General features: G+C 39.5%; 1 protein-coding gene and 1 long non-coding RNA gene across 38 annotated transcripts in view; one reads left to right on the top strand and one right to left on the bottom strand.

Annotated features, from left to right (window-relative positions):
• Nucleotides 1-369, top strand: part of LOC112132770 (uncharacterized) — a 29,355-nt gene extending 28,986 nt beyond the window's left edge. Inside the window, exon 3 of the long non-coding RNA XR_010139240.1 lies at nt 74-369. This is a non-coding gene — a long non-coding RNA (uncharacterized LOC112132770). The remainder of the gene's footprint in view (nt 1-73) is intronic.
• NEK11 (NIMA related kinase 11) overlaps nt 1-21,308 on the bottom strand; it is a 329,806-nt gene that overhangs the window by 281,563 nt on the left and 26,935 nt on the right. The window lies entirely within an intron of this gene.

The raw sequence follows: 21,308 nt of genomic DNA, 5'->3' as shown, positions 1-21,308 counted from the left end.
ACCAAATTTTCTTAATGTGTTCCCCATATTCAGCTTCTTTTCCAGTTTTGAAATGGATTTTATGTTTTTGTAGAATTTTAAAGCTGGACAAGACCCTCAGAAAGCAGATAATCAAAGTACCTCAACCAATTGAAGTCCTGGGACATTAAGCAATTTATCCAAGGTCACAAAGCAAGTTACAATGGAGCCACCATTTATCTCTTGAAGGAGGAAACAGACCATCAATTCTGAAGAATAGACTTTTGTCTCCAGATTTAATGGTTTTCCCTTTCTGCTGTTAGTATAGAGATCTTCAGTATCTAATGAGTAAGACAGTCTAAAATTTTTCATTTTTCAAAGAACAAAAACTCCTGACACCTGCTTTCTTCCCTTCCCTAGCATTAAAGAAAAAAGAAAAAAACAAAAACAACTTGTCGTTGTGATTGGAATAATGGTTTTGCTTTCGATGAGGCACTAATGACCCTATGTCTGTTCTTCATTACCATTTGAGAGTTACAGAAATCTCATGGAAGCTAGGAATATTGCCAATTATAGCACTGCAGATTTGGAGGTTTGGGAAAAGACATCATACAGAAGAGGGAGGCAGTGTTTCTCAGGACTTACTCTCCTAACAAGGTGGTGAAGTCTACATTTTGAGGTTGTTCTAAGTACCACAACCCTGCAGGTATAATTTTGTGTGTTTGAGGGCCAGTCTTTTTAAGAGTTCAACTGAGCAAAATTCATTTGATTTAAAATTGTTAAACAATGGAAAAGTAGTAATATGCCTTAAAAACAAAAATAAATATTGATAACATAAGACTCTAGGCAACAAATCACTCATTCACTCCATTATGCTTTGAGAAGTTCTGAGCTTACAGCAAAGATCCTACTTATGCAGGCAAGGAAATTAAGTAGCATAACAATGTTAATAAGAATATAAAAAAAATTTACCACAGATAATTTGGTTAGCTTCTGTTACAATTATTATATGCTCCAAATTTAAAATTAGTGTTAGGTTAATATTCGAAATGCAATATTCTAATGAATAATTCATTCCAGGTTTGTATTTTGAATATTACAGAAAAATACAAGAATTGCAGATTTCAGTGAGACAATCAGATGACCATAAAATCAAGATACAGTAACAAATTGAGTTTTAAGAAGCAACAAAAGCTGATTAGCTCCATTTCCTTGAGTAGGTAAAAATGAGAAAAGATAAACACTGTTTAAAGTAAAATTAAATTATGATCTAGGCAAGAAATTGTTTAAACTAATAAACTAAAAATAAAAAATAAAAAAATCTAGGGTTTTAATGAAATAAAGTTCTTTAACCTTGTTTATAATAGTAGTGGTTTGGCTGTCTTACTGTTAAGACAGCCAAAATAGCAAAAGTTTATAATTCTAAATTTCAATCTTTATTTCATCATCATGGCAAGTGTAATATGCAGGCTTGAGTTACAACTTTTTAACTACAGGATAAAGCCAGTTGTTACCGCATTTAAGTTTGAGATGGAAAGGGAAGAAAATGAAACTCTGTATAAGCATACTTCCCTTAGAGGGTTTAAATAACTGATTCTGGGTCTCATATTTTTGCTGAGTTGTGCTTATACCCAAATAAAAGTCTATTTTTGTGCACCTAAAAAGTCAGGGCATAACCTACCAAGACAGCTCAAAGGAGAATCTACTACTAGGAAGGATCTAGTTTCCCTGAATGACAGCTTATGGATTTAGTCATTGATTTGTAACACACACAAAGTCACCAAGGACTGTGTAAGAGGAGGGAGAGACAGGGAGAGAGACATGGCTCGCCTGTCTTTGATTACACAGGCTTTCTTTTTCAGAGACAGGAGGGCGGGGGGAGCCTGGCTAAATAAAGTGCTTTGGACGCTTAGCACTTGCTACAGCCAACGAGATGCTATGTGGTTTCTCCTGCCTGCCCAAGTTGTCTACAGGAGCTCTGCAGCAGAGACATCCTCTTCAGGTCATAATGTTGAGTAAGGGACACTTAAAAAAAGAAGCTTGGGCGTGGTTTTCTATGAGTTTTGTTTCTAGAGATTCTGGAATTTGAGAATAAATCAAAATATTTTCATGTTAATATGATCAAAGGAAAACATTATTAGAATAAAAAAGTGTGATACTTGAATACAAAGAAGGGACACAAGGTCTTAGAGCAGTGCTTCTTGAATTTTATTGTGCATACAAATCACCACAGGATCTGTTCAAATGCTGCTTCTGGTTCAGCAGCTCTAGAGTGGGGCCTGAGAGCCTACATTTCTCAGGTCTCAGGTGATGGCTGCAGCTGCTTGTCCAGGGACCATACTTTGAGTAGCAAGGCTGAGAGCAGGTAGGGGTCCGGAAGACTGCCAGGGCTAAAAGTGTTGAAGAGCCCCAGTGTTCTCTAGAGGCTTGGGACAGAGGGTGGATCCGAAGAGCAGACCAACAGACAGAGAATGTGTCCCCCTCTATCCCCCAACCTACTCACCCCTCCTTCCCAGCAACCTTGAAATCTCATTTGAAAACAAAGAACTGGGAACAGCTGCTAGTCCAGCTTCATCATCTTACAGATGAGAACACTGGAACTCAGAGAGGCTGCAAGAGTGGACTACATGCCCTCCTGAGAAGATTCCACAGCCAACACTGATATGACCCCAAAACCGTCCGTTTTAAAATACTATGAAGAAAACCTTCCTTACATTTTAACCCAAATTATTTAAACTATAGTTTGCACTGGTTTCTTCTTGTTCTATTCCCAGTAATGATAAAGTACAGCTGCCCAATGACCCTTTGAACATTTCCTATTACATAATTTATTACCTTAATGTATTTATACTCAGCCTCATTTCACAGACAATTTGACATAACATATAATACAACAAAAAATTAAGACCAGCAAGAATAGAACACAAATAGGGAAAAGAACACAAATATGCTGGCCAGAAATTATTGCTATGATTGAGCTTCAAATTTAATTCCAAACTTCTTGAAAGGTATTTTTATTATTACTATTAATACTATTGCTGTTGTTGATGGTAATGTGATACAATTCTTGCCTATTACGAGGGGTATTTCAATCTTTGGATCCTGAGTGTCATAAGCCAGTTTTAATTTTAGTCACGTAACAGTGAAGATGTTTCCCAAGGAGAACATCAGTGGTTCTATTAAATAGAATTCATTCAGAAACAGAATTCCAACTTACATATGAAATAATGCACTTTGATGTCTAACTTAAGAAAAGCTTCTCAACTATTACCTTAATTCCAGTTTCTAAATTCAGTACACGTGTATGGGGCACCTGATCTGTGGAAGGTACTTTACTTATCACAGGCACAGCCTCTGCCTTCAAGGACTTTGCAATCCAGTGGCAAAGCACAGACAAATAATTAAAAGCTATAAGAAACTGTCATGCACCTTAAAAGGATGAAATCAATATCCTAAAGAGGCAATCAAAGACCAAGATATGAGATAATCATAAGAAAACCTCTACCCACTAAAATAGTGATACTGGTGATGATTATGGCAATAGTAAGTGCCATACACGAGACAGTTATTTGGCACCATGTACTGTGCTAGGAGACTATTAAAATCCTCTTGAAATAAAGAAACTAAGACACAGAGAGATTAAGACACAGAGTCTGTTAAGTGACAAACCACACTCAATAATAATGAAACTGAGATCCCATTTGTAAATCCTCTTTTTCTTTTTCTTTTTTTTTTTTTTTTTTTTGAGACAAGTCTGGCTCTGTCGCCCAGGCTGGAGTGTGGTGGTGTGATCTTGGCTTACTGCAACCTCCGCCTCCCAAGTTCAAGTGATTCTCCTGCCTCAGCCTCCCGAGTAGCTGGGATTACAGGGATGCGCCACGATGCCTGGCTAATTTTTGTATTTTTTTTTTTTAGTAGATATGGGGTTTCACCGTGTTGGCCAGGCTGGTCTTGAACTTCTAACCTCAAGTGATCAGCCTGCCTTGACCTCTCAAAGTGCTAACATTACAGACAGGCGTGAGCCACTGCACCTGGCCCCCACTTCCAAATCCCGGGCATCTCACTATCTCACCCCTATGGGATGCTGCCTTCTGAGTTTATGAAGTCAAAGTCCAATGAGCTTCACACCAAGAACACAACTCAAAAATACATCTCTGCACAAGGTTGATAGTCTGAATAATCCGGAAAAAAAGGGAGAGGCGCCCTCCTGCCCTCCCCGTCCCCAAGGCACATGTACATGTTCCAATTTTTATGAAAAGTATTTTTCAAAAATTGTATAGCAATAATCCTGACACAAATCGCTGGCAATATTGAAGAAGTGATGATTAAACAGATGGCTTGTGAGAGTTTAAAATATAAAGCAGCGGCCAGTTTAAAATATAAACGAGCTCACATGGGCTTATGGAGAATATGCCAAATTAACCTAATTTCTTTCTGTGGAGGGTGATTTGATTGGTAGATCATAGAGAAGCAATTAGTTATGGTATATCATGATTTCAGCCCATCTGATAAAACCATGTTAACATGTCAAAGAGATGAGTCTGTGATATCCTTTTCATACAGGAGAAATGCAGTCTTCTTGTGGATTCATAGCTGGTCAAACAAGCAGACCAAACATGCTGGAGTCTTGTGTCTTAGGCCATTTTTCAGGTGGTACTTCCTAATGCCATTGAGATCCCTAACAATATCCTCACTTACATTTTATTAATGACTTGGATGAAAATCTAAAAAGACACATTTACCAAGTTTGTAGAAGACAAAAAGCCACACAGCATAATCAATAGGCATAAGGGAAAGTCAACTTTTCAAAATGATTGAAGAAGCTGAAACATGAGCTGGAAATCACCAAGACTAAATTTTGCAAATTAAAACCTGAAGTTTATAGTTAGAGTCAGGAAAATCAAATCCTCAAATCTAAGATGAGTGACACCTGACTTAACAGCAGAACAGCTCATCTGTAAAAACTCTGGGGAAAGTGTGTGGGAAGGGGAATACTTCCTCCCCCACCACCCCAATTCAATATGAAACAGTATGTGACTGCTAAAAGAGCTGATATTCCAGGCTGATTTTGAAATGTATGAAAGATTTTAGTATCATTACACTTGGTTCCATCATACCCCTGGCATTCAGGTCTCATTTCAAGGGGAAAATTGTCACCAAAGTTAGTTCAAGGAATGATTTTAAGATGTTGAGGGGTCTTAAAACCAAGTTATCCAAGGAATAGTCAGAGAAACAAGGAGATGGACAGAGCTAATGTATTTCAAGGAATAACTTGTGAAAATGTGCTAGGAATGTTTTCCTTGTCATTCATTTAAGACTTACAACCATATAGAGTCATCCTTATTTTCCCCATTTTACAGATAAGAAAACTGAGACTGGTAGTTTAGGTAATTGTCCAAAGTAAGTGGAAAGACTGAGATATAAATACAGGAGGTCTGACTTTAAGACCAAAGCTCTTTCTACTCATTGTTAATGTAATCTTTATCCAGCATTTAAATTTCAATAATAACAAGAGAAATCAGACTAGCAAAGGCATGATAACTATGTTGTAAAGTTCCTTCCTTGTACATGCCAGGGTTTTCATGCCCTTGTGCCGTCACTTATGCTATTCCGCTGTCTGGGACACACTGTCTCTACCCTTTCTCTGCCAGATTTATATTCATTCTGTAAGTTTGGCTCCAACGTTCACTCTTCCAGAATGTCTTCTCTACTCTATAAAAATAGAATAAGCACATCTCCATCTACCATGCCCTGCAAGGGGTTGAAAATGCCTATTTACATTCTTGTTTGCCTGACTGGTCCATAAGCTCTTTGAAGGCAAGAGCTATGTCCAATTTAGTTTTTATTTTTTGTTACTAACAGTTTTATTGAGACATAATTCATGTACCATTAAATTCACTCTTTTCAAGTGTACAATTCGGTAGCTTTTAGTATATCCCCAGAGGTCTGCAACCATCAACACTGTCTAATTTTAGAACCCTTCTATTATCCTTATTATGGATTGAATTGTGTTCCCCTAAAATTCATATGTTGGTCTCAACCCCCAGTGCCTCAGAATGTAACTGTATTTGGAGATAAGATCTTGAAAGAGTCGATTAAGTTAAAATGAGGCCAGCAGAGTGGGCCCTAATCCTATATGATTGTTGTTCTTATAAGGAGAGGGAGAGACCAGGGACACGCTTGCACAAACACAGAAAGGCCACGTGAAAACAGAGCAAGGAGGTGGCCATCTACAGGCCAAGGAGAGCAGCCTCAGAAAAAAAACCACCCTGCTGGCAGCTTAATCTTGGACTTTTGGCCTCCAGAATGTGAGAAAATAAATTTCTGTTATTCAAACCACCTAGTCTGTGGCATTTCATTATGGCAGCCCTGGAAAACTAACACAGTCCCCAAAGAAATCCCTTATCCATCAGCAGTCACTACCCAAACCCACTCTCCATAGCCCCTGGCAACCACTTTTGTTTCTGTGGGTTTGCCTGCTTGATATTTCATATAAGTTGAATCATAGAATATGTAGTCTTTTGAGACTGTCTTCTTTCACTTAGCATATTGTTTTCAAGGTTTATCCACACTGTAGCATGTATCAGTATTTCATGGCTTCTCATGGCTAAATAATATTCTATTGTATGGATATACCATATTTTGTTTATCCATTTATCAGTTGATGGACATTTGGGTTGTTTCCACCTTTTGGTTATTATGAATAATGCTGCTGTAAACATTTGTGTACAAGGTTTTGTGTGGATATGTTTTTATGTCTTTTGGGTATGTACCTAGGAATGGAATTGCTAGGTCATATGGGTAATTTTACATCTGTAGTAAATTTCCTGGCTGGTGAGTTACTCTATGATTTCCTCAAGCTCAAGGATAATCATTTCTCAAATACTACTTTTATGTCACTCTCTTGCTAAAGATCTTACAGCTCTTGTATTCCCCATCAGACAAAACTTATTAAGCCTCAAGTTCAAGGTATTCTATCAACCGGACCCTATCTATCTGGACTGTACTAATCATTATTCCCAAAACTGACCCATCCACCTCCTCTATTCATGATCCTATCTCTGTATCCTTTTTCTTGCTTCTGTTTCCCATTCTGTCCCCTTCCTTTCTATCACATCTGAGAAAAGGACAGATGCCCTCAAAGAGTTGTCTTGTATTCAAGACTCAGAATTCAGGGCATAGAGAAGATGGTCCTGGAATGAACAATACTCTGCTGAATTATCTTAATTAACCACAGAGTAAGGGGCTTGAGTTAGATAACATAAAAGCTCCATTCAGGCTAGATGCAGTGGCTCACAACTGTAATCTTAGCACTTTGCGAGGCCAAGGCAGAAGAATTGCTTAAGTCCAGGAGCTTCAGACCAGCCTGGGCAACATAGTGAGACCCCCTCTCCACATACCTCTCTCTCAACATAGTGAGACCACATGTGTGGTGGCATGTGGCTGTAGTCCCAGCTACTTGGGAGGCTGAGGCAGGAGGACTGCCTAACCCTAGGAGTTCGAGGCTGCAGTGAGCAGTGATTGTGCCACTGCACTCTAGCCTGGGCATCAGAGCAAAAGTCTGTCTCTTAAAAAACAACAATAATAATTTTTTAAAACTTCATTCATACCTAAGATTCTCCGATTCTGTTGAGAGATTATCTTCATCAGCTGGGCCCACCCTGCCCTGAGATCCCTTTACTTCCATTTCTCTTGCCTAGCTTTATGTAGTTGGTTACAGTGAATGCCTGAGTCTCCTACTGCAGCCTGGAACTGGCCAGAATAGAGATTATGTGGTGGTTCCTTTCCTCCTTGACAGTCAGAGCTGTGGAGTCACATCTCTACGAGCACCACGACTTGTTTAATCAGGCTGTGGTGCTAAATCTCTAAAACACGATGCTGAGTGAAAGAAGCCAGACGAAAACAGTGCATACCATATGGTTCTATTTATGTAAAACGCTAGAAAAGACTTACCTATAGTGACAGAAGCATATCAGTATTTGCCTGGGTTTGGGGTGGAGGAGGATTAGAAGGAGCACAAGATAACTTTTTGAGGGTGTAGGAATGTCCTATATTTTATTTCTGGTGGTGGTTACCACAGTGCGTAAATTTGTCAAAACTATTAGAAATGTGTACTTCAAATGGGTATCTTTTATTGTCTATAAATTATTCTTCAACAAAGTTGGTTTCTTAAAAAGTCAGGCTACAGTAATGAGAGGGCAGCAGAGGAGAGAAAGTCTGCAATGGCATTTTTAGCCTTTAACCTGGAAGGTTCTCTGGTTCATATCACTCTGGTGATCAGAGTTCCAGGGATAATAGGAGCTGCCATGTACATCTATTCCCAAGTTACACAGCAATATGAAAATTACTCCACAACACTGTAGTTATACTGCTACGCACATGTTCTGTCACTCTAAATCGTGTTCCTTGGTATAGGGAATGCTGTTGCCTAACAAGTCTTGTGTGCCTCAGCTCTTCCCCTAAAATGTAAGCTCCTAGAAGAGGGTTTTGGGTTTTATTTGTTGTTTGTTTTTTACTTGTTTTACTTGCTCTTTGGTGCCTAGTGTTACTAGTGCCTATTGAATTCATTCGTTATCAACTCAGTTATCTTTTGATTGAACATGGTATATGCTACAGTCTGATGCCCTGGACTTAGAATTGGGTGCTGATGACATCAAGAATGAGGGGCCTCAAGAAGGCCACTGTCGTGGTAGCAGAGGCAGCAAGATGGAGTTCCTAGGCAGCAGTGCTATGGGCCCCAGCGCCAGTGATGGCAGGGAGGTTGTCCTTAGTCTGGCCCTCCAGAAATCCTTGGTGAATCTGTGACCCCCCATTAAATTTATAATAAATTCCTTTTGGGCTCCGGTCAATATGCTAAGTCTTATTTTGTTGCTTGGATCCGAGAGACCTGATAAGATAACAGAAAGTAGAATACATATGTATTAGCAATCTTTAAAGTAAATTACTTTGTGTAGAGCTGGTGAAATCTTGTTTTCCCTTTCTCAGAGAAAAGCAAGAATAGGGAAATTAAACAGAAGTAGGAAAAACGTACACATTGTCCTTGAGAAGAGACTTTGTCATTTTAGATACAGCCAACACTGAGATACATTATCTGATCATAAGGCAGAATAAAAATTAGATGGGGTCTACCAGGTATAGAAATAGCATAACATCCCCAGAAAGACTACATTCTGCCCTACCTGCCCTACATTCTACCCAATGCAAGACTTCCTTCTGTGGCAGATGGGCCAGCTAAACTCAACTTGACACCACTTAATGAGGCAATGTCCTCCTGCCTGTGATTTCTTGTCTGCTAGTCCCACTTCTGCAGTCTAGAACAGCATAGATCATGTTTACCTCTGAATACATTGAAGCTCTTCAGATGTTTAAAAAATCTTTAGTTAAGGCAATGGTACTCAAACTTCAGAGTGAAACAGGACCCCCAGGATCTTGTTTAAATGTAGATCTCTAGGCCTAAGCGTGGAAAGTTTGATGTATAGGAGGTTTCAGCTGGGTTCTAGGAGCTGTAGGTGATTCTGCTACAAGTGACTTATGACTTTCATTTTTGAGTCCCTACAGTATGCCCAGTTCTGGATGGGGGACTGGGAATATAAAAACAAACAAATAGTTCTCCAAGGAAGATATACACATGGCCAATAAGCACATTAAAAACTACTCAGCCTCTTTAGTTATCAGGGATATGTACATCAAAACCACAAGGAGACCACTTTACACATACTACATACTAGGAAAGCTAGAATCAAAAGGACAAATGATAAGTATCAGTGAGGATGAAAAGAAATTAAAACCCTCATACACTGCTGGTGGGAATGCAAAATGGTACAGCCACTTTGAAAAACAATCTGGGCAGAGAGAAGACAGTCACATGTGATACTGTTTACCAGTCTTCAGAATTATGAATGATATCTACCCAAGAAAAGGATATTTTCCATTTGATTTGCTAAATTTTGGACACTGCCTAGATACTCAAGTGGAAATTTCTTTTAGATCTCTGAAAATATGAGACTAAAAAAATGGATGAAAGATCAAAACTACAGATGTAAGCTTAGGATCACTTGCTCTCAGGTAATAGGAAAACTTGGGAAAGTAAGTAGAGTGAATGTGAAACACACGTGTACTTAATCCATCATCCTTCACCCCAGAGAATGTTTTGCCAGATAAACTTGGATTGAATTATTAGAAGGCCAGATAAATTGTCTTGATGAAAAAAGCAACCAGAGTCCGTTAACAAGGGCAAGACCAGGCATATTTTCTCTCACTAAAAATGGCCTCCAATATCTTTATGTTTAAAACTCCATGTGAGGTTATACAGATCTGCTCAAATGAGATAACTTCGCCCTTACTCATTGTTTTTAGACCCTTAGAGCCAAAATAGTTCAATTATTCTGATTGCTACTGAACTATGCCATACATCTGTCTTTTAACAGGGGACACTTTAACTGCCCTCCCTCCCCATGACAATATCCATAATATTCTGTGTTCAAGGCGATAGAATTGGCATAGTACCTGTGCAGTCACATAGGGCCCAGTGCTTAAAAGAGACTCACACTTGGATTAATGCTCTGCTATCACTGGCTTGAAATTCTTAATAATTTTTTAACAAGGGACTATGCATTTTTCACTTTGTACTGTGCCCCACAAATTATATAGCTGGTCCTATCTGTGTTAGTCAAGCATAAAACCTATTTATAATTGACTCTTGCTAAACTAACCAACCTCATTCTTGGTCACTGGATCAACTTTGCTTTTACATATTCCATTAAGTGGGGCAGGGCTTAGTTCTGTCAACCCTCTATGTGTCTGTCAATACAGTAAGTTCTCTGAAAGAGGTGCAAGATGGTGGCTGCAGATGGGGAAGTCAAGGAGGCTACAGAAACACTTAAAAGAACTAAAACATCATCTGTCAATGCAAATGGGAGTCAACTGTGTGCATACTTTGATACAAGTCCATTAAATGCATATACTTCACACTATGTAGATGGATCTTAATTTGGCTTCTTGAAAGGGCTATATGGAATAATTAAATGCACATATCTGCACATTTAAAGGGCGTCAATGAATGGTGTGCCTCTGATGGGACTTTTATTACATGTTCAAAACCAGGTTTTATTTGTTATGGGTTACATTTCTAAAGTTCAGGAAAATATGAATATTAAGTCATAATAGTTTTACAGTAACATCAAAAATGTCTGTAAAACACAAAAATTAATGTATATATTTCCTCTTTATAACAACTTTATTGATATATAATTTATATACCAAAAAATCTGCACATTTAATGTATACAATTTGATGGGTTTGGGCATATGCATACACCATGCTACTATTACCATATACAATTTCTTTCTGTATTCTATTCTCTAGCTCCAGATAAAAATACCTCAAAATAAAATTCATAGTAGTTTTGATTAGCTAGGACATATTTTCAGGGGAACCAAGAAGACTGATACTTCTCCATAACATAATTTCAAATGTATTTTCATTGTTCATTAATGGTTCTCCTGAACCAGAGATCAGTTACACCTTGTATTAAAAACTTTTTAAATCTTTCTTTTGAAGCCTCCTGATAGAACTACTATAAAACCAAATGAAAAGATGCTTTTGAAGTACTTAATTTTTTCAAAAGAAAAAGTTACACTATTGTTAATACAGAAAATGGAAATTTTCTGGAATAGAAGTATTATTAGCTTTATGAAATTTTACTTCCATTTGGGCCAGTCGCCTCTCCTCAGTTACCTCAGTTGTAACCAGGGATAATTCTTGTTACCCAGACAGACTTGTTTGTGAGGATGGGAGAGCTAATAGGTATGACTATCTTAGCAGCTAAAATTAGGGCTGATTTCCCTCTCTTGTCTATACTGTATTATGAATCTCTTAAGGGAACTGTGATATCTTGAGGCATAAAGATGATTGTAGTATGAATCTCTTAAGGGAACTGTGATATCTTGAGGCATAAAGAGATGAAGATAAGTCAATGGGTTGTATTTACATAAAATACAATGACATGCAGTATCTAGATATTACACCCACAGCTTTCTTTTAGTCCTCAGCCTAAAGGGGAGATTCCTCAATGTCCAAGCAGCTCTAATCTGGGGCTGGTATTGCTCTCTCTAAAACTGGAAGCCCAGGACAGGAGGGCTTGCCCCTGTGGCTGCATTCCTATAGATATAGAGGGCATCCGCTTTGACCCCCTTTGTTATCTTCTCTCAAGGCAGAAATGGCAGGCCCTTGATGACACAACTGTACATCAGGATGCACAGAGCAAGTTTCTCTCTGTTCTCCACTAGAACCACAGAGAACAAGCTGGCAATGATTTCTGACTAATAGGGATATGACTCACAGGGAGTTTCAAACATTGTGTGTTTCTCTCACTAGACCATGTAGCATATCTTCTGGAAGAAGGCACTCTGATCTTGGGGTAACACTGTTAAGATAAACACTAGTCACTGAACATCAGAACCATCAGCTCCCCAGGAGAAACCATTAATGAGAGTGTCTGGGTGTTTTTTGACCCCAAGTGGATGATTTCCCTGAGGACCTTCAGGGAAAAACACAGTGATAAGGGAAAAACACAGTGAGTGTGCTGACCCTTGCTAGAGGAATAAAATATCTTCAGGCACTGCATGAAGCTGAAATCTGGAAAACACGGTCTCTCTGAAAACACCTAACTCCTAACAAGGCAAGGAGACCACGTCTACAAGGAGAGGGATGGGGCAACCATCTAGATCTCTCTATTCCAATTCCATAGCACCCATTCATCCCAGTGTGAAATCTCTTCAGCAGAGCAGAAACATACAATGAGGCAGAGACAGCCAGAACCAGCCCAGAGACCTGAAAGTGAAAGTCTGCACTGATTTCAAGGCAGTAAAATGAAGCCCTTCAGAAGAAAACCCAACTACCATTTCTCCCCACCCTCATTCATGCCTTACTCCCCTGTAAAATGGTTCCAACTCTCCAGAAAAAGGGAACTGATTAACACACAGCATACTTGGTCTCTTTGCACTATTGCCCAGACATAGAAACATAAACATAAGTAAGAATACTGTATCCTTCTGCTACTGGAAAAACAAGAGCTTTAGCGGTAAATTTTGCTCCAAAATCTCTTCCAATGATCTTTCATTTTGGGTGTTTTTGTCAGACTAAATATTTACTGCTTTTTAATACCAAATGTAATATGAACTACCAAGTAGCATTTACCAGACACACACTCAACACTCCTTATCCTCTTTCCTTATTTTTATTTCATGATGATTATTATCTTTAAAGACAGGGTCTCACTCTGCTGCTCAGGTTGGAGTGCAGTGGTGCAATCATAGTTTGCTGTAGCCTCAAACTTCTGGGCTCAAGTGATCCTTTCACCTCAGCCTCCCCAGTAGCTAGGACTACAGGCATATGCCACCACATCCTGATTTTGTTTTTGATAGAGATGGGGTCCTACTATGTTGCCCAGGCTGATCTCAAACACCTGGCCTCAAACAATCCTCCCATATCAGCCTCCCAAAGTGCTAAGAATACAGGAGTGAGCCACCATGCCTGGCCCCTTATTTTTATCTATAGCCTTTAATCACATTTTAGTATATTATATATTTGTATTTATTGTCTATTTCCTTCCAAAGCCTCACTAGACTGTCCCCTCCCTGAGAACAGAGACTTTGTTTTGTTCACTGTCTGAAACAGTGCCTGACATTGTCAGCAATCTATCCATTGACCAAAGACTGAATGAAGACATTCACGTTGTAGATTACTTATAGTAAACACTACTTCCTAATTTTCACAGACTAAATGATTCTATTGCATTAAGCACTTGGCTGATATAAACTGCATCTCTATTTTTTACTGCAGGACCTGAAGAGATAGATAGGTCTTCAAATCAAAGTGACCCCCTTCCTGCCTGAGGAACACAGCAAGACATCAAGGCTCTCCTGCCCCAGGGGTGCCATGGTCTAGACAGTTTATTAAGACATCAGCCTTGCTTGCCTGAGGCTAGTCCTTCTGCTACATCTGGAAAGAAAGGTGAAGCAAGCTCGCCCTTGGATCAGAAAAAAGGAAAAAGCAGTGTGAAAAAACTGCCCAACTGTACCTTAGAAGGGTAATTTCAAACCTTGGTTTCACCAACTAAGGTACAACCACCAACCTAAATGATAAAACCCCTCCCTTGGCCATCTTCAGCAATTCCATATCTATCGGGTACATTTATTTATTTATTTAGAGACAGGCTGTCACCCAGGCTAGAGTGCAATGGCGCAATCTAGGCTCACTGCAACCTCTGCATCCCAGGCTCAAAGGATCCTCCCACCTCAGCCTCCCAAGCAGCTGGGACTACAGGCATGTGCCACCATGCCTGGCTAATTTTTTAATTTTTTTCGTAGAGACAGGGTTTCACCATAATGGCCAGGCTGCTCTCCACCTCCTGGGCTCAAGCGATCCACCCACCTCAGCCTCCCAAAATGCTGGGATTACAGGCATGAGCCATGGTTCCCCTCCATCATCAGGAAAGTTGAGATATCCTTCACTGGAAGAACCTCCACTCCCTGCAGTTCCTCTAGATTTATCATCTGTGTCAGGACCTATGTCTGTTTTTCTCAGGCCTGCAGATTTATGAGGGGCTTCAAATGTTGACTTTTTTTTTTTCTTTGAGACAAGGTCTGGTTCTGTCACCCAGGCTAGAATGGCATGAGCTCAGCTCACTGCAACCTCTGCCTCCTAAGCTTAATCCTCCCACCTCAGCCCCCAGAGTAGCTGGGACTACACCCGGCTAATTTTTGTATATTTTGTAGAGATGGAGTTTTGCCATGTTGCCCAGGCTGGTCTCAAACCCCTGGATTCAACCGATCCACCAACCTTGGCCTCCCAAAGTGCTGGGATTACAGGCATGAGTCACCCTGCCTGGCCAAATGTTGACTCTTAATAAGAGCTCTAAACCGGGTTACACCCTCTGTCCCTAAGACATACTGACAGCTTGGAAAGATGTTCACCACAACTTTAAATGTGTGTCCCATTTCTGGGCCACCCTAAGTCTAATACACTAAGAATTAAAATTTATAATAAATCCTGTCAGTTGTGTAATCACATTGTATTGCATTTTGGTATGTTAATTTTTTGTCAAATGTAAATATTTAAAGCATATCCCATTTTTGTTGTCCTGTGTTACACAGTCTTATAGTTAAATAGACTTCAAAAGAATGGAAGTGGCTCAGATCCCTCACAACTTCCAAGAGACCTTGATTTCTCATCCCATTGGCCCTTCTAATAGAGCTATTGGCATTCACATCCTATTTTCAGCCCAAATGTCAGTTGCTGGAGTACAAAGGCAGTGGCTGCTTCAGATGCTTCAGACTGAAACTGCTCTTTGCCATTCTCATGGACACTGGAGAGTTAAGTTTGGTTAAATTGATGGCTTTTTCTTTTAAAAAAGAAAGAATACACATATACCTTTGTGTACACACAAGCTAGGAAACATCAATCTAATACATGGATGGCAAGAAAAACCAGATCTAGCTCATGCCAGTTACAACGGTCTGTGAAGACAAAAAGATTTCTTCAGATTTATTTCTCAGCCAATTTGTGCTTTTCTTAGGGAGAAATTAAAAGTTTGTTAAATACCTATGTTTAGCCTTTTATTAATTTAGCCAGTGAAATTAAAGTACTGGTAGACTGTAATTAAATTAAGACATTTTGGACCTTGAATTAATGCCACCATTAGAAATGTTGACATGTCTTAATAGTTGGTCTGCATGTTACATTACCACCATCTACTGTTCATAACGGTCAATTTTTAAATAATGACTTTTATTCTTATTTCCCTCAGTGAATCTTTTGTAAATGTAAATATCACATATGCTTGTGACCACTAATTTGAATACGGGGCCCATGGTATCCAACATTGGTAGTATTTCCCAATTAGGGCTCCTTGGTACATTAATGCTAATAAAAGTGTCCCCGGGGGGCGTGAAAGAGGAGTTCAGTAGTCAAACTTGTTTTGGAAATGCTGCTTGCTACATCCAGGCTTAAAAAGTTACAATTTATCCCAGCAAATTTAAGGATCTGAAGAGTTCTTCAGTAAAGAAACTGGTTCAATGTTATGGAACCCAGTGTTTTCCAAGCTTGTATAATCATGGAAATCTTCTTAGGTAAACCACCTATTAATATTTTTTAAGACATCAGAGTTTGGTGCTGTAGGGCTTTAGGTCAGAGGGTACTGAGCCTATTCCAAAAACTCATAGCTGCAAGTGTTTCATTCTATCAAATGCCAACAAGAAAACTAGACAATTTTACAACATAATTTCTGCTCATAAATAATTTGCCACCAGGTTTACACTTTTCTTATACTACCTTCAAGAAACATACGGTGGCAAGGTAACACTGTTGTCACTATCACTTACAGCAATTATTTCTGAAAGTGAAAAATCATCCCACTACTAGGCCTTAATAACAAGTTTACGGCAGAACTTCTCAAATGTTGCCAGCAAAACACCCCTGATAGTAGAGACGGATAAATTCAAACCCCTGGAATGAGACTGCCAAAAACAGCACATTTCTGAAATGTTATGTTTTATCTTAAAAATTCATGCAAGAAATAGTGGCATGTTTGTGAAATGACAAATGTTCAGGGTTATCCACTGCAGTAATATTTTTAATAAGAAAAGATTTAATATAACCCAAATGCACATGAACAGGAAAATGGTTAAATAAATTATACTACAACCATACCGTGGAACATGCTATTGAGCTGTTTAAAAAAAAAAGAATGGGGAAACGTTCTACACACTAACATGGAAATATCTCCAAGATATTGTGTCATATGAAAAAAGGAAAAAAAAAACCCAGAAGTGTGTAATATGCTAGCTTTTATCAGAAAGGGGAAAAATAAGAATCTATATTCTTAAGTTGCTAATGTGTGCATAAAGCAATTCTAAAAGGATCCAGAAGAAATTCTTAACAGTGGTTACCTTTTGGGGAAGAGGATGAGAACTCAAAAAAAGGGAGAGAAGGATGAGGAGAAACTCGAAACTTGATCTTTTGATGTTTTTTGAGCCATGTCAATGTGTAACCTATTAAAAATTATATTATAAAGTCAAAAATCATGCAAATGTTTTACTCTACTCCATGACATATTCAAATTTGTCTTAGGAGTTTAAGAAGCAGGGCATAACTACTCTGGAGGCTGAGGAGGGAGGATCACTTGAAACCAGGAGTCTGAAACCAGGAGTTTGAGACCAGACTGGACAACATTGAGACCATGTATCAAAAAAAATTTTTTTTAATATATATTTTCAAAGGTTTTAAAAATTACTCATATATTTTCACAACAGTAAAACTAAATCCATATTTAAACTCTGATTGGTAGGTTATCTGAGATATATAGGGTCTTATGTGAAAGGTATGGGTTTAGGCCATTTAAAAGTTGCTTAAACAGTTAGCCTTCATTCCATCTGGTAAAACAACATCAATACAAAAAACATCTGGAATCTCTACTAAAAAATACTTGTTTGACAGTTTGGGATTTTTATCTACAGGCCGGGGTATTTTAGACCTGGCAATATTAACCCCAGGGTCCCAGGACTCATGCTCAAAATTAGTACTAACTTATTTTGGAAGTAACTACAGAGAAAATGCCACAACACTGAAATGACAACCCAAAATGTGGAGTGTCACAGAGTTATGCGCACTCCTCAGTGCCAGAGTGTCCAACGGAATGCCAACTGGTTGGGAGGCAAGAAACCTCAAAGGCAAACTTTCTGCTTTACAATCTAATGTAACTGGAATTAAAACTCTCCAAGTATTTTCAAAATATTTTTTAAAGCTTGTTGATTATTTTTAAAATTAAGCAGTCTGGCTTAAGCCAAACAATTTTCCACTACATTTCCCAAATTTTAAAGAAGTAGGCTCATTTGGTTACACTAATTTTTTTGGAGGCACGGTCTCACTCTGTCTCCTAGGATGGGATGCAGTGGTGCAATTCTAGTTCACTGCAGCCTTGACCACCTCAGGTGCTAAGGCAATCCTCTCACCTCAGCCTTCCAAGTAGCTGGGACAGAATACAGGCATGCGCCACCATGCCCGCTAATTTTTTATTATTATTTGTAAAGACAGAGTCTCCCACTGTTGCCCAGTCTGGTCTGGAATTCCTGGGTTCAAGCGATCCTCCTGCCTCAGTCTCCCAAACTGTTGGGATTACAGGCATGAGCCACTGTGCCTGGCCTTATTATACTTTCAGAGAACTTTTACTAAAATGCTTTCTATATATGTGGAAAATATATGGCATTTTTATATGGTCTAATAAATAAATATAACTCAGATATAACTGATGAAACAAGCAAATGCAATATGATTAGTGTCAATAAAATGTACTAAAGATTCCTGCATTTTATTCCAGAAAAGATACTCGAGGTGTAAGTTTTATGTCCTTGTCTACCTCCTAAGAATGATTTAATAAACCAACGGTGTCATAAAGGTCTCCTACATTCTTTCAAATTGAAATTTTATTTCTAGGTATAAATGAGGCCAGAATTAAAAAGACAAACAGCATGAATAGATGAACCGTGCAGCATGACCAGCAGGGAGTCATTTGTTACTGCTTTCTTTGTTTCCGATCCCGTCTCAGAAGGCTGTTCTCTGTGGAATCCCTTCAGAGAAACAAACAGGCAGTGGGGACCGCAAGGTCTTAAAACTCTACTGCAATCTCCTGATGATCTGTTGGATATTCATAAGTGGCAAAATGATTCCACCTTTAGGTTTTATTTCAGTTGTAATAAAGAATTATGAATAATTGATCACTAGGTAATAAATTATTCAGGTAGGCACACACTTTCCAAGGAATCCTGGAGTGAGTCTGGTTAATGGCAAAGCAGGAGCTTGAGGCAGCTGCTGAGGGGACACCCCCACATTAACCTCACACTGCAAAGGCATGGGTAGTTAGTGCCTCTCAGTGTGGGCTTTTCAATAGGGGCCATATTAATGCCTTTTGATTTTTTTTTTTTTTGGACTGAAACACCTGTTTTATTTTCCCAATCTAAACAAAATTTCCTTGACATTAGTGTTGTCACAAGCAACAACTTTTTTTTAATTGTTTTTGTTATTTATAACATGTAGTTAAAAGTATTCGTAGATATATAGTTTAAAAAACAAAAAAATCCTCAGAAGATCTCTACTTTTAGAAAATGCAGTTTGAACAATATCTGGCAAATTTGGAGGATCATATATTATTGTTATAAATGAGGCAATATAGGAAATAAAAACACAACTGACATCTTGGTTCTGCATAGTTTATCTGACAAACTCTTGAAATAGATACTGTTTAGTAGAAAATACACGTTTTACAACACTGAGTAACATATATGGGCTTAAGTGGGCTTAACATGCCACCGATGGACACACAAATTAAGCCGTTTGTGTGACATAAGTACAAATACCAATTAAAGAAATGACAAATAATTTTTTAAATTGTCATCTAAAAGCAAGAAGAGTCCCAGAATAAATGATGTATAGAGTGATGATACAAGTGGGCTAAGTCTTAGGATAAAATTTGCATTCTTAAACTCCATACCACTAAGACATATACCGCCTAACTACTGCTGTTTCACGGGACTAGCAACCATCAATCGTCTCCTTGCTAATTGGTACAAAAACCACACAGAAATTATGTATCTGAAATTGGGTCTCTAAATTCGTCTCTAGATTCTACACAGAACATAATCATGCTGAGTCCATACCATGAGGTCCATTTGTTATTTTACACGGATTTATGCCTTTAATCTACATGGAATGTATACCCAGAGAAAATTTAAAATGCGTTTTAGAACCAAAATACTAAACTAACGAAACTTTTAGCTAACTACAACCAAAAAGCAATCATTGTTATTGTATGTACTATTAATTAGAAAAGGCTATACTAGTGCAAGCCTTAGGTTCAGGAAGTCAAAATGGACACCAAGTCTTCTGTAGGCGGAGCAAGTCAGCAGGCAGCTATCCTCCTTACAGTGCTCTGTACACAGGTGCCAGTGTCTCACTGCAAGAGCTCAGAAGAGAAGCTGCAAGGTCAGGAGGACTCTACTCCTTAGGCTGAAGTGACATGTAAATGATGCATCATTCCACTCAGAAGTTACTAGCCAGGACACTAGAAAAAGAAATGGCGGATAGGAGGCAGGACTAACTTGCAGCTCCCACTCAAACAGACAGAGCAGCGTGTGAAGACTCACACAGAGAACTTTTGCTCCAAGAACTACCACAGGAACATACCAGGAAAGCGAGAGGATCCACAGATCCTTTGAAGGAAGTGGATTGCTGCTGCAGGCACCTGGAGACAGCCAAAACACTCTGAGTGCCCAAAGTGTGAAAGAGGGATCGTCTGCCCCCAAACACACATCCTCACTGGGGAACCTGAAGGTCCAGATCACAGAAGAAGGATCTGACCTTACCTGGAAATGAGACAAATTTAGAGAGCCAAGTGAAATACAGGTGTAGAAGAAGCAGCAGGAAGAGCCCTGTGGGCACTCTTGGTCCCCAGGGAAGCCGTTTCTGACTTTGTCTCACAGGGGTCCTTGGGGAGGGCTGCCAGAGGAACTGGGAAAAGACCACAGGAGAAGGAAACTTCCAGCTGAACTTTGTAACCATTTTGACCAAACACAGTTTCCTGGACAGAACCTGGGGGAGGGGGCGAATAGGGAGTGCAGACACAGCACAGAACCTGCGGCAGGTGGGGAAACACAGAACCTGAAAGTCCTGCATGCTTTCTCAGCGGGGAGGCTGGTAGCCTGGGGAAAGTTCCCAGCTCTGTTCACCCGCTGCCTGGAAATAAACTCAGTGCTATTGAGAGGGCACGGTAGGAGTAAGACTGGCTTTTTGGGATACGTGGGAGCTGCATGAGGCCTGTAAGTGCCGGTTTTCTCCCACTTCCCTGGTGACCTGCATGATGCAGCAGAGGCAGCCATAATACCCCTGGAAACATAATCCCAGTGGCCTGAGAACTACACCCACATACCCCACAGCAGCCACAGCACGCTCCACCCAAGAAGAGTCTGAGCTCAGACACACCTAACCTTGCCCCAACCTGATGGTCTTTCTCTACCTGCCCTGGTAGCTGAAGACAAAGGACATAATCTCCTGGGAGCTCTATGGCCCCACCTACCACCTGATCCTTCCTATACTACCACAGCTGATGCACTCTTGAAAGCGCCTCCTCCTGGCTGGAGGCCAACCAACACAAATAATAAACAGAACTACAATAAACAAAACTACAACCAAGGACCCTCACAGAGTCCACTTCACTCCCCTGCCACCTCCACTGGAGCAGGTGCTGGGATCCATGGCTGAGAGACTGAAGACGGTTCACATCACAGGATGCTGTGCAG

Source organism: Pongo abelii, chromosome 2 (assembly GCF_028885655.2).
Source record: "Pongo abelii isolate AG06213 chromosome 2, NHGRI_mPonAbe1-v2.0_pri, whole genome shotgun sequence".
NCBI lineage: Eukaryota > Metazoa > Chordata > Mammalia > Primates > Hominidae > Pongo > Pongo abelii.
Note: the sequence above shows the minus strand (reverse complement) of the source record. Positions and strands in the feature narration are given on the sequence as shown.